This window comes from Pseudophryne corroboree (assembly GCF_028390025.1).
Source record: "Pseudophryne corroboree isolate aPseCor3 chromosome 5 unlocalized genomic scaffold, aPseCor3.hap2 SUPER_5_unloc_1, whole genome shotgun sequence".
Classification (NCBI taxonomy): Eukaryota; Metazoa; Chordata; class Amphibia; order Anura; family Myobatrachidae; genus Pseudophryne; species Pseudophryne corroboree.
Genome location: NW_026967598.1, coordinates 547,029 through 558,330, shown reverse-complemented (window position 1 = coordinate 558,330; position 11,302 = coordinate 547,029).

The window sequence follows — 11,302 nt, the reverse complement described above, 5'->3', positions numbered from 1 at the left end:
AGCGCATGCAGCTCACATGAAAAGGCTTCTAACAGCGATACAGGAACCCGACAGAGTGGCTGTTATCAAATGTAAAGCACACACATATAGCCAAGACCCAGTATCACTTGGTAACAGCCGAGCAGACGAAGCTGCTAAGTTAGCAGCTGGTACCCCCAGACAGACAGACACCACACAACTGATGGTATTTAATACCATCAACACACAGAAGTTGTGTGAGATGCAAAATTTGTGTTCCACACAGGAAAAGGCAGTCTGGAAGGCAAAAGGATATGGCCAGGAGTCCTCAGGACTCTGGACGGATGGACACGGTAAACCAGTGGCCCCCAGAGCATACCTTCCATGTTTAGCTGAGGCAGCTCACGGGCTGACTCATCTGGGCAAGGAAGGGATGTGCAAGTTGGTAAGAGCATATTGGTGTGCCCCAGGATTTTCATCTCATGCGAGTAAAAGAGCAATGTCATGCCTTACCTGTTTGAGAAAGAACATCGGAAAGGCAATACCTACAGAACCATCTCATATCCCACCTGCCGGCGGCCCTTTCCAGGTAATACAGATTGACTTTATTCAATTACCCCCTTGTCGAAATTTGAAATATGTACTTGTTTGTATAGATGTTTTCTCAAATTGGGTCGAAGCATTTCCGGCGGCCACAAATACCGCTATGTTAACTGCTAAGAAAATTGTGCAGGAATTTGTATGTAGATATGGTATCCCTAGAATTATCGAAAGTGATAGGGGTACCCATTTTACAGGTGATGTCTTTCAAGGAATGTGTAAATTGATGGGAATTGATAGCAAGCTGCACACTCCATACAGTCCACAGGCGAGTGCGAAAGTGGAAAGAGTGAACAGCACTATTAAAAATAAACTGAGTAAAGTGATGGCAGAGACAGGATTGACATGGCCAGAAGCTTTACCCATTGTACTGTACAGCATCAGAACCACTCCCAGGTCCCCTCTTAATCTGTCTCCCTTTGAAATCTTGTTTGGTCGACAACCGCATGTTATGATTAACCCTCAGGATGATTTGAAGTGTAACAATGAAGTGACTGTAAAATACTTGATTAACATGAGTAAACAGTTAAGGAATCAAAATGATAATCTGAAGTTAGTGATTCCTGATTTACCAGATAGTAATTGTCATGACATTGAACCTGGGGATTATGTAATGATACGGAATTTTCTACGCTCAGGTTGCCTTATTGACAGATGGGAAGGACCATACCAGGTCTTATTGACTAGCACTACAGCATTGAAGGTTGCTGAGAGAGAGACTTGGGTTCATTCGTCCCACTGTAAGAAGGTTGCTGATCCAGAGAGGTCCCGTGATAAGGAACAGACGGTAGAGGTTGTATCACTGGAGTGTCTGTTCCAGGAGGATTGAGGCGGCACCTGAGCATTGAAAATCACAAGACCAAAAGCAGTTGTCGATCCCCTGTTCCCTTTTATTGTTTTTCTCCAACTTCCCATCCCCTCTCCCTCAAATTATTTTTCCCCCTTCTCATTCTTCTCCGTTTCCTCCTACAAGATGGACTTACCCCAAGAGACTGTGATCCGGATTTTCCTGTTGACCATGATGTTGACGAGAGCAGTCTGTTCCGGCGAGAGTACCATGGAGGTCGAGAGAGGTTCTGGAATGGGTTCTGATGATAAAGATGGAGGCGTAGTTTTCCAAGAACAACTTAACCAACAAGTAAAGGCGAGTATCAGAAAACGATCCGATAGCATTGACCATAGAAGGAATTGTGAAGGATTGTTAGCTGAAGAAAACTGTATCTGTCGGCTCTGTAACAATGTCATTGAGGATGGGTGCATAAAGAAATGCCAATCCAGTTTTAATATCCATATGGACCGGCATCCATTGAGCGACTATCACTCCTTAGTGGGTAGTGTTAAATAAAACAGATTGTTGGGTATGCTCTCAAGTACCTCAAGGTCATAGCAAATCAGGGCTAGTACCATTTCCTTTAACGTTAGGGGAGGTACTTGAGTTAAGTGGTGGGAGACCGGTGGACAGGAGGTTTAATATCTCCAGCCCTCCTAGTTTGAAGCTCCACCAATACCATGTGGATAGGTCCCTATTATGTTTTAACATCTCCAATCCCCGAAAGCCGGGAAATTGGGAAGTGTCATGGAGTAATCAAACCATGACCTTTTCGCATAGAGCAGATAGAATGCCTACAGATACAGAGCTTATACGCCACATAGCCAGTAGAGGAAAATCTTTCCAATATAGGTATACCTTAGGAAATAGGATTACGAGAGTTGGAGAGGTATCACCAGGATACTGTGCACATATCGTACAACCTGATACGTGTACTAAGCAGATGGAAGAATTAGGGTTAGGAGATTTCACATGGAAGGTGTGTAATATGGTTATGTCCTACTCCGTCCCATATGTTCTCCCCGATGATGCATATTTCATATGCGGGAGAAAGGCGTATAAGTGGCTTGCCCCAAACTCTGAAGGATTGTGTTATATTGGAAAAGTACTGCCTGAAGTGATGACTGTATCACATGACAAAATGAAAGACATACACCGTGTTGCCCAAACTCCTTATACTCACACCCATTCCGAGCACGTAGTTAAACGGCACCTGATAGAAAGAACAGAGCATCCGGCCTCTGACATGATCCATGAATCCACCGGGATTCAGTTTCTAATCGCGTTAGACATCACTCGCACCGCCAGAGGAGTGTTGAATTATAAATACATATCTGCGCTTGCAAATTTGTTAGATAATATCACTGAAATGTATGATGACACGTTTAGGTATACTGGAAGAGAACTTCAAGCTTATAAAACAGAACTGGTACAACATAGAATGGTTCTTAATTACCTCACAGCAGTGACTGGCGGATATTGTGTCACACTGGCAACACAATACGGCGTGAAATGTTGCACATATATTACGAATAGCACCGAGGATCCGGTCGAGGTCATAGACCAAAAGATGGACGATATTCTCCAACTGAAGTGGGAATTTCGCAGGAGACACAATCTCACTCTTGCTGCTGTAGGTAATGAGCTGACTGGTTGGGTGTCATGGTTGAACCCGCGAAATTGGTTCTCTGGTTTAGGAGACTGGGCTCAAGGAGTCATAATGGATGTTGGGAAGTTTCTTCTATGTATTTTAGGTGTTGTCATATCAATTGGTTTGATATTTAGATGCGGTCAGGCTTTAATGAAGTGCAATCGTCGTACTAGGGTAATGAGTCTGAGGAGTGAGGAAACTGTAATTCCAATGGATTTGATTTATGACCCAAATGTAGAAACAATGATGTGATGAAAATGCGATTTCTACGGTCCGTTTCTTTCACCTGTTTTTCCGTTTTCTCCAAGGTAAAAAGACCCACTTGGACGAGGAATTTGATGAGCCGATATACAGACAACAGATGGATTAAAGAAGAAGTTTTGACAACCTGATACACAGATTTTTGATGAACTTTGCCATAGATCCCCAGTTTCCCTAGAAATTTTAAAATTACGCTAGCCCAACACTTTTGTAAATCTATGGACATTGACAAAGCTTTTGCTCGCACCTTATGGGCAAAAGCACAAAGAAGACTGCATTCAACAGACACCAAACAAGACCTCAATCGACGAATGTACATTTACCTGACATAGAATACCACCGCATTTACCGTAATTATGTCTTTTCTTCATTTCTACAACCCTCAGGTAATGACACACATAGTCGATAGGGAATACAGGCACAGATATCAGCAATCACATATCTCCCCCATTCATGTATCATCAACTAAAATGTGCTCCCCCATTTTTTTTACAACCAAAGCCGAAAAGAGCTCGGTAAAGTTTGACAGCCCATCCACAGACCCGTACCACGGGATAAGAAGGAATTCAAATGTATACTTCGCAATGCCTCGAAGCTTGATGTACAACACGTACGGCACGATGATACATGACCCCCCCCCCAAACATGGATTCATACACACATGCTTCTACTATCTCACTAGGTCATACCCTCTTCACACCTTCTCCACTCTCCTCCCTTACCCAACCATGGAAATGTATTAACCCCTGACATATATTTTTCTCTTTTTGAAATGTTTTAGAAGGTGGCAGTTATTGTTGACTGCCAAAGGGTGGACTGTCAAAGTCAGAAAAATATCTCTATGCACACTACCATATTTGCACCTCACACAGGTCCGTGCTGCGCATGCGTACGCTCTCCCGTACGTGCGCATACTCACAGTCGCGGGCACCCGCAGGCGCACGGTATGCGTATTTACGGTAGAGTTTATGTGATCGTAGCGTGCGACTCAATCGTTACATATTTCCACTATATAATGTATTTTGTAGATCATGGTCCCTTTGATAGATTCTGAAAGTTTGGTTAATGTAGAATGTTCATGAACAGAGAAATCCCTCTTTGTTTGATACGAAGGGTCAGACAGGAGTAATACAGTGGTGTTTAGTACCCATCGGAAGAGTATTTAATTAGCAATATTCCGGTGTTGGTTTGAAGCGGATTAATCGCTCGTGCGAATAGTTATGGACATAAGAAGTTTATGAACATTTACTGTATTTGCACTTACTTATCCATGCGGCGGGAAACCCAGTTTCCCTCCCACCTGAGCTGTTGGAAATAGTCACGGCCCACCTGTATGAATCAACCTATGACCTTTTGTTATAATGCGAGGAGGAATTCCTGTGTCCAATGAACAATGAGATTGTAGGGACCATTGAATTGTATTGTGTGTGGGGCATAAATAGACAAGCCGATCACATCCAGCTCTCACTCTTCAACGGTTATCATTGCTGAAAATCGGGAGCTGGATGTCCAGAGGCGCATGCGATCGTTTCCCCTTGTGCGTAAGTGTTTCTCCGCAACCATATTGTTCTTACTGTTATTGTGGGCCATTTCTCTCTCTCTCTCTCTTCTCCTCTTTCTCTCTTATTTTCCTTTAAAACGTAATTGTATTGTATTGTATTTCCTGTGTAGTTATCTGGTTAGGTAGTCTATGTTATATTGTAGTGTATGACTTGTATTGTGTTAATTCTTTTGCAAGTAGATCATTCATAATATATATATATATATATTAGGCGTTGGACCCTAAGCCCAGGTATCTGTGTATTTCTTATAGTGTTTAGTATTCTCAGAGCGTCGGTGACGCTCGAACAGCATTTGAGTTAATAAGGTTACACTAGGTTGCATCTACACCCTATTTCTACACTAAGGTTTTACTGCATTATATACTGTTTATGGTTTAGAGATAAAGGTTCAACATTGTGAGCGTCAGCGCCGCTGGTGATCTCCTCGTGGTCCCGAGCGTCCGCTACGCTATAGCGAATCATTACGTTAGACGGCAGCCAATAGCGTGCCTGCCTGTGATCTCTTGGCCGTGAGCGAACGTGACGCTTGAGCGTCTCGACTACGGCTAAGCGATTGCTACACAACGAGCGTACCCTTACGGTACTCCATACGTAAATAGCGTACAGTGTTCTTAGACCTCACAAAGGGTTTTATATAAGATAAATGTCACAACTGAGGGCCTGAGCTGACGGGAGGCAGCCTCAGTTGTAGGGGCTGAGATGTACCGGAACCTGGGAGGTTGTATCAGACCCCTGGACATGTAAGTAACATGAATAATAACTGCCCGAAGGCGTGACCACGACAACTTGGATAAAAGTCAATGATGTTTATTATGACAACTCCGCAACAGTAAAAGAAAACGTAAAAGTCAGCAAATAATAAATACAGTTCCTGGGTACTACAGGATGGCAGGAGCCACAGGGCACTGGTAGTGTGAGATAGTTCTTATGATCTTCTAGATGGAAAGTCCTTACCAGGCCCGACTGTAGCAATGGAGATAACCCAGGATTGTGCCAGCTGGTGTTCCAGGAAAAGCTGGGTTGCTGAAGGTAAAACAGCTGCTGTGGATACTGGCTGGAACCAGACTGTTGTTAGCACGGAGTGGATACTGGCTGGAACCAGTTAAATAATAGATGAACTTGGGAGCGATGAAATATGAACTGAAATGTAGAACTTGAGAGCGGAGAAATAATAATACCGGTGGAGAGTGGTAAAGTGTAGAAAGGACACCGGCCCTTTAAGGGAAGCTGTACTCTGCTGGAAGCTGAGCTGGAAGCAGGTAATGTTGTAGCTGGAAACAGATGAATCCACAATGGATTGGAGAGTCAGGCTACACCGCAGGTGGAATGCTGGTGCGGGTCTCTATGGTGGAAGTCTTGAGACAGGAGCTGGAACCTGGAAGACAATCACAGGAGAGAGACAAACAGGAACTAGGTTTGACAACCAAAGCACTGACGCCTTCCTTGCTCAGGCACAGTGTATTTATACCTGCAGCAAGGAAGGGATTGGCTAGGCAATTATGCAGATTATCAATACTGAGAACAGATTAGTGGAAATGATCAGCTGACAGAATCCAAGATGGCTGCGCCCATGCAGACACTTGGAGGGAAGTTTGGTTTGTAATCCATGTGGTAATGAAAACAGTAATGGCGGCGCCGGCCACCGGAGACAGGAGGCGCCAGGCTGACAGATGCACATCCAACCACGCGGACACAGCGGAGGCCGCGGCTGACGTAATCGCCACTCAGACACTCTGCATGCAGAAGTTCAGGGACGGCGGCGGAGGCCGCGGGAGACGCCATGCCAGGTGTAATATGGCGTTTACTGTGACAGCGCCCCAGAGTGACAGGAGAGGATACAGGAATGTACACATCAGGATAACAGATGGGATCCGGTCCTGGAGCGCTGAGCCAGCCTTAGGAGGCATCTGATGGGTAAGAAATGGCGTCCAGATACCCGGATCGTGACAATAAATATCTAGCTTTATCAAGTATGAACAACAACAGAGCATCAGACAAACCTGATGCAACTATAACATATAACATAACCCTTATTTAAGCAATAACTATATACAAGCATTGCAGAAGTAGTCGGCACTTTGGACGGGCGCCCAGCGTCCAATACGGACTACGAGAAATAGATTTACCGGTGAGTAAAATCTTATTTTCTCTAACGTCCTAGTGGATGCTGGGGACTCCGTAAGGACCATGGGGATTATACCAAAGCTCCCAAATGGGCGGGAGAGTGCGGATGACTGCAGCACCGAATGAGCAAACTCAAGGTCCTCCTCAGCCAGGGTATCAAACTTGTAGAACTTTGCAAAAGTGTTTGAACCCGACCAAGTAGCTGCACGGCAAAGCTGTAATGCCGAGACCCCTCGGGCAGCCGCCCAAGAAGAGCCCACCTTCCTTGTGGAATGGGCTTTTACTGATTTTGGAGGCGGCAAGCCAGCCGCAGAATGAGCCAGCTAAATCGTGTTACAGATCCAGCGAGCAATAGTCTGCTTTGAAGCAGGAGCACCCAGCTTGTTGGGGGCATACAGGATAAACAGCGAGTCAGTCTTCCTGACTCCAGCCGTTCTGGCTACACAAATCTTCAAAGCCCTGACTACATCTAGTAACCTGGAATCCTCCAAGTCACGAGTAGCCGCAGGCACCACAATAGGTTGGTTCAAATGAAAAGATGACACCACCTGTGGAGAGAAAATGGCGCTGGTGAGTGCTGAGGAAGAAGGCCCCGCCCCCTCAGCGGCGGGCTTCTGTCCCGCGATTTTGTGTAAAATTAATGGCGGGGGCTCATGCATATTACAGTGCCCAGCTGTATATATGCTGCTTTTAGCCAGGAGGTAATCAATTGCTGCCCAGGGCGCCCCCCCCTGCGCCCTGCACCCTACAGTGACCGGCGTGTGTGGGTTAGTGTGGGCGCAATGGCGCACAGCTGCAGTGTTGTGCGCTACCTCATATGAAGACAGGAGTCTTCTGCCGCCGATTTTGACGTCTTCGTGCTTCAACCCGCCGGCTTCTGTCTTCTGGCTCTGCGAGGGGGACGGCGGCGCGGCTCCGGGAACGGACGACCAAGGTTAGGTTCCTGTGTTCGATCCCTCTGGAGCTAATGGTGTCCAGTAGCCTAAGAAGCGAACCTAGCCGCAGTTAGTAGGTTTGCTTCTCTCCCCTCAGTCCCACGTAGCAGAGAGTCTGTTGCCAGCAGAAGCTCTCTGAAAATAAAAAACCTAACTAAAATACTTTATTAGCAAGCTCAGGAGAGCTCACTAAATTGCACCCAGCTATGTCCGGGCACAGATTCTAACTGAGGTCTGGAGGAGGGGCATAGAGGGAGGAGCCAGTGCACACCAGTAGTACTAAATTTTTCTTAGAGTGCCCAGTCTCCTGCGGAGCCCGTCTATTCCCCATGGTCCTTACGGAGTCCCCAGCATCCACTAGGACGTTAGAGAAATTACGTTGGTCAGAGCTGTGCAGCTAAGCCCCGCCCACTACATGGCGCGCTTCAGTCCTGCTCAAATTATGTTTATACTGGCGGGGGTCCCTTAACTAGTGCCCGGAGCACTGTTACCACTCATGCCAGTCTGATCTGAGGTCTCATGCTGCCCAGGGCGCCCCCCCTGCGCCCTGCAGTGCTGTAATATGTGTGGGAGCATGGCGCGCAGCGCGGTACCTCTCCTGCCGTCACTGAAGTCTTCTGTTCTTCTCATACTCACCCGGCTTCTATCTTCCGGCTTTGTGAGGGGGGTGACGGCGCGGCTCCGTGAACAAGCAGCTAGGCGTACCGTAGTGATCGAACCCTCTGGAGCTAATGGTGTCCAGTAGCCAAAGAAGCAGAGTCCTTGAACTCAGAAGAAGTAGGTCTGACTTCTCTCCCCTCAGTCCCACGATGCAGGGAGCCTGTAGCCAGCAGGTCTCTCTGAAAATACCAAACCTAACAAAGTCTTTTTCTGAGAAACTCTGGAGAGCTCCTCAGTGTGCATCCAGTCTCACTGGGCACAGAATCGAACTGAGGTCTGGAGGAGGGGCATAGAGGGAGGAGCCAGTTCACACCTATTCAAAGTCTTAAAGTGCCCATGTCTCCTGCGGATCCCGTCTATACCCCATGGTTCTTGAAGCATCCCCAGCATTCTCTAGGACGTATGAGAAAAGCCGGACAAACTTTCTCCGTCTTTTTGCCATCCGGCAAGGTCTTTCACCCACAGCGGCTTTGAGCCGTGTGTAATGCTGTGCACATGCGCAGCAGCGGCGGCTAAAAAACCCGTTGTGTGTGAAAGCTCCCCTTCACAAACACACGGTTCACTGCCTGCAAAGACGGCACGGCCCCGGCCCGGCAGCTGGACCTTCCAGTGGATATTTCTGGCTGCAAACCGGCAACCATGTTGTGTGAAAGGACATATTGCTCTGAATGTGTCTCAGCAGCACGGCCGTGTGTGTTACAGCCCACTATAGACCCAACCAGCAATGCAGCTGCTTACTGAGGAGGAGGAGGACGTTTCCCCATTCAAGACTATTCTGTTTAAATTATGTTTGTTGTCAATAAAGTTTGGTGAAAGCTCACTGAGAGCAAGGTGTGTAGTCCTGGTCTGAGTCACTCCGAAGCACGTTTTACTATGCTTGTCAATCAGAAGCAGATCGTCCAATCACAAAACAGCATAGGGCCGCCCCTTCCTTCTGCCGGATGGGGAATTTTAACAGGAACCGTCCAGATAAACACTGACGTCAGCTGGTGGGCGTGACAGCCTCTACATGTGGGCAGGAATAGAGCGGCAACACGCAATCAGCCAATAGCAATGTATGAGTGACACGAAAAACGTCCAATCAGCGATCAAATTCACTCACGAGTCACCACCAAACAATAAGGAAACCAGAGACTGCTGCGTGCGGAGTGTGAAACTCCAAGTACAGAGTGTGAGAGACAGCTGGGCACAGAGAGACCGCAGAGTGTGAGAGACAGCAGGGTATACAGAGAACATGCAGAATATGAGAGACAGCTAGGTATAAAGAGACTGCAGAGTGTGAGAGACAGCTAGGTATAAAGAGACTGTAGAGTGTGAGAGACAGCTGGTTATATAAAGAGACTGCAGAGTGTGAGAGACAGCTAGGTATAAAGAGACTGTAGAGTGTGAGAGACAGCTGGTTATATAAAGAGACTGCAGAGTGTGAGAGACAGCTAGGTATAAAGAGACTGTAGAGTGTGAGAGACAGCTGGGTATAAAGAGACTGCAGAGTGTGAGAGACAGCTAGGTATAAAGAGACTGTAGAGTGAGAGACAGCTAGGTATAAAGAGACTGTAGAGTGTGAGAGACAGCTGGTTATATAAAGAGACTGCAGAGTGTGAGAGACAGCTAGGTATAAAGAGACTGTAGAGTGTGAGAGACAGCTGGGTATAAAGAGACTGCAGAGTGTGAGAGACAGCTAGGTATAAAGAGACTGTAGAGTGTGAGAGACAGCTAGGTATAAAGAGACTGTAGAGTGTGAGAGACAGCTGGTTATATAAAGAGACTGCAGAGAGTGAGAGACAGCTGGGTATAAAGAGACTGTAGAGTGTGAGAGACAGCTGGGTATATAGAGGGACTGCAGAGTGCGAGAGACAGCAGGGTATACAGAGAACATGCAGAATATGAGAGACAGCTAGGTATAAAGAGACTGTAGAGCGTGAGAGACAGCTGGGTATATAGAGGGACTGCAGAGTGTGAGAGACAGCTGGGTATAAAGAGACTAGAGTGTGAGAGACAGCTGGGTATAAAGAGACTGCACAGTGTGAGAGACAGCTGGGTATAAAGAGACTGCAGAGTGTGAGAGACAGCTAGGTATAAAGAGACTAGAGTGTAAGAGACAGCTGGGTATAAAGAGACTGTAGAGTGAGAGACAGCTGGTTATATAGAGAGACTGCAGAGTGTGAGAGACAGCTAGGTATAAAGAGACTGTAGAGTGAGAGACAGCTGGGTATAAAGAGACTAGAGTGTGAGAGACAGCTGGGTATAAAGAGACTAGAGTGAGAGACAGCTGGTTATATAGAGGGACTGCAAAGTGTGAGAGACAGCTGGCTATATAGAGGGACTGCAGTGTGAGAGACAGCTAGGTATAAAGAGACTGTAGAGTGTGAGAGACAGCTGGGTATAAAGAGACTGCAGAGTGTGAGAGACAGCTAGGTATAAAGAGACTGTAGAGTGAGAGACAGCTGGTTATATAGAGGGACTGCAGAGTGTGAGAGACAGCTGGGTATAAAGAGACTGCAGAGTGTGAGAGACAGCTAGGTATAAAGAGACTGTAGAGTGTGAGACAGCTGGGTATAAAGAGACTGCAGAGTGTGAGAGACAGCTAGGTATAAAGAGACTGCAGAGTGTGAGAGACAGCTGGTTATATAGAGGGACTGCAGAGTGTGAGAGACAGCTGGGTATAAAGAGACTAGAGTGTGAGAGACAGCTGGGTATAAAGAGACTGCACAGTGTGAGAGAC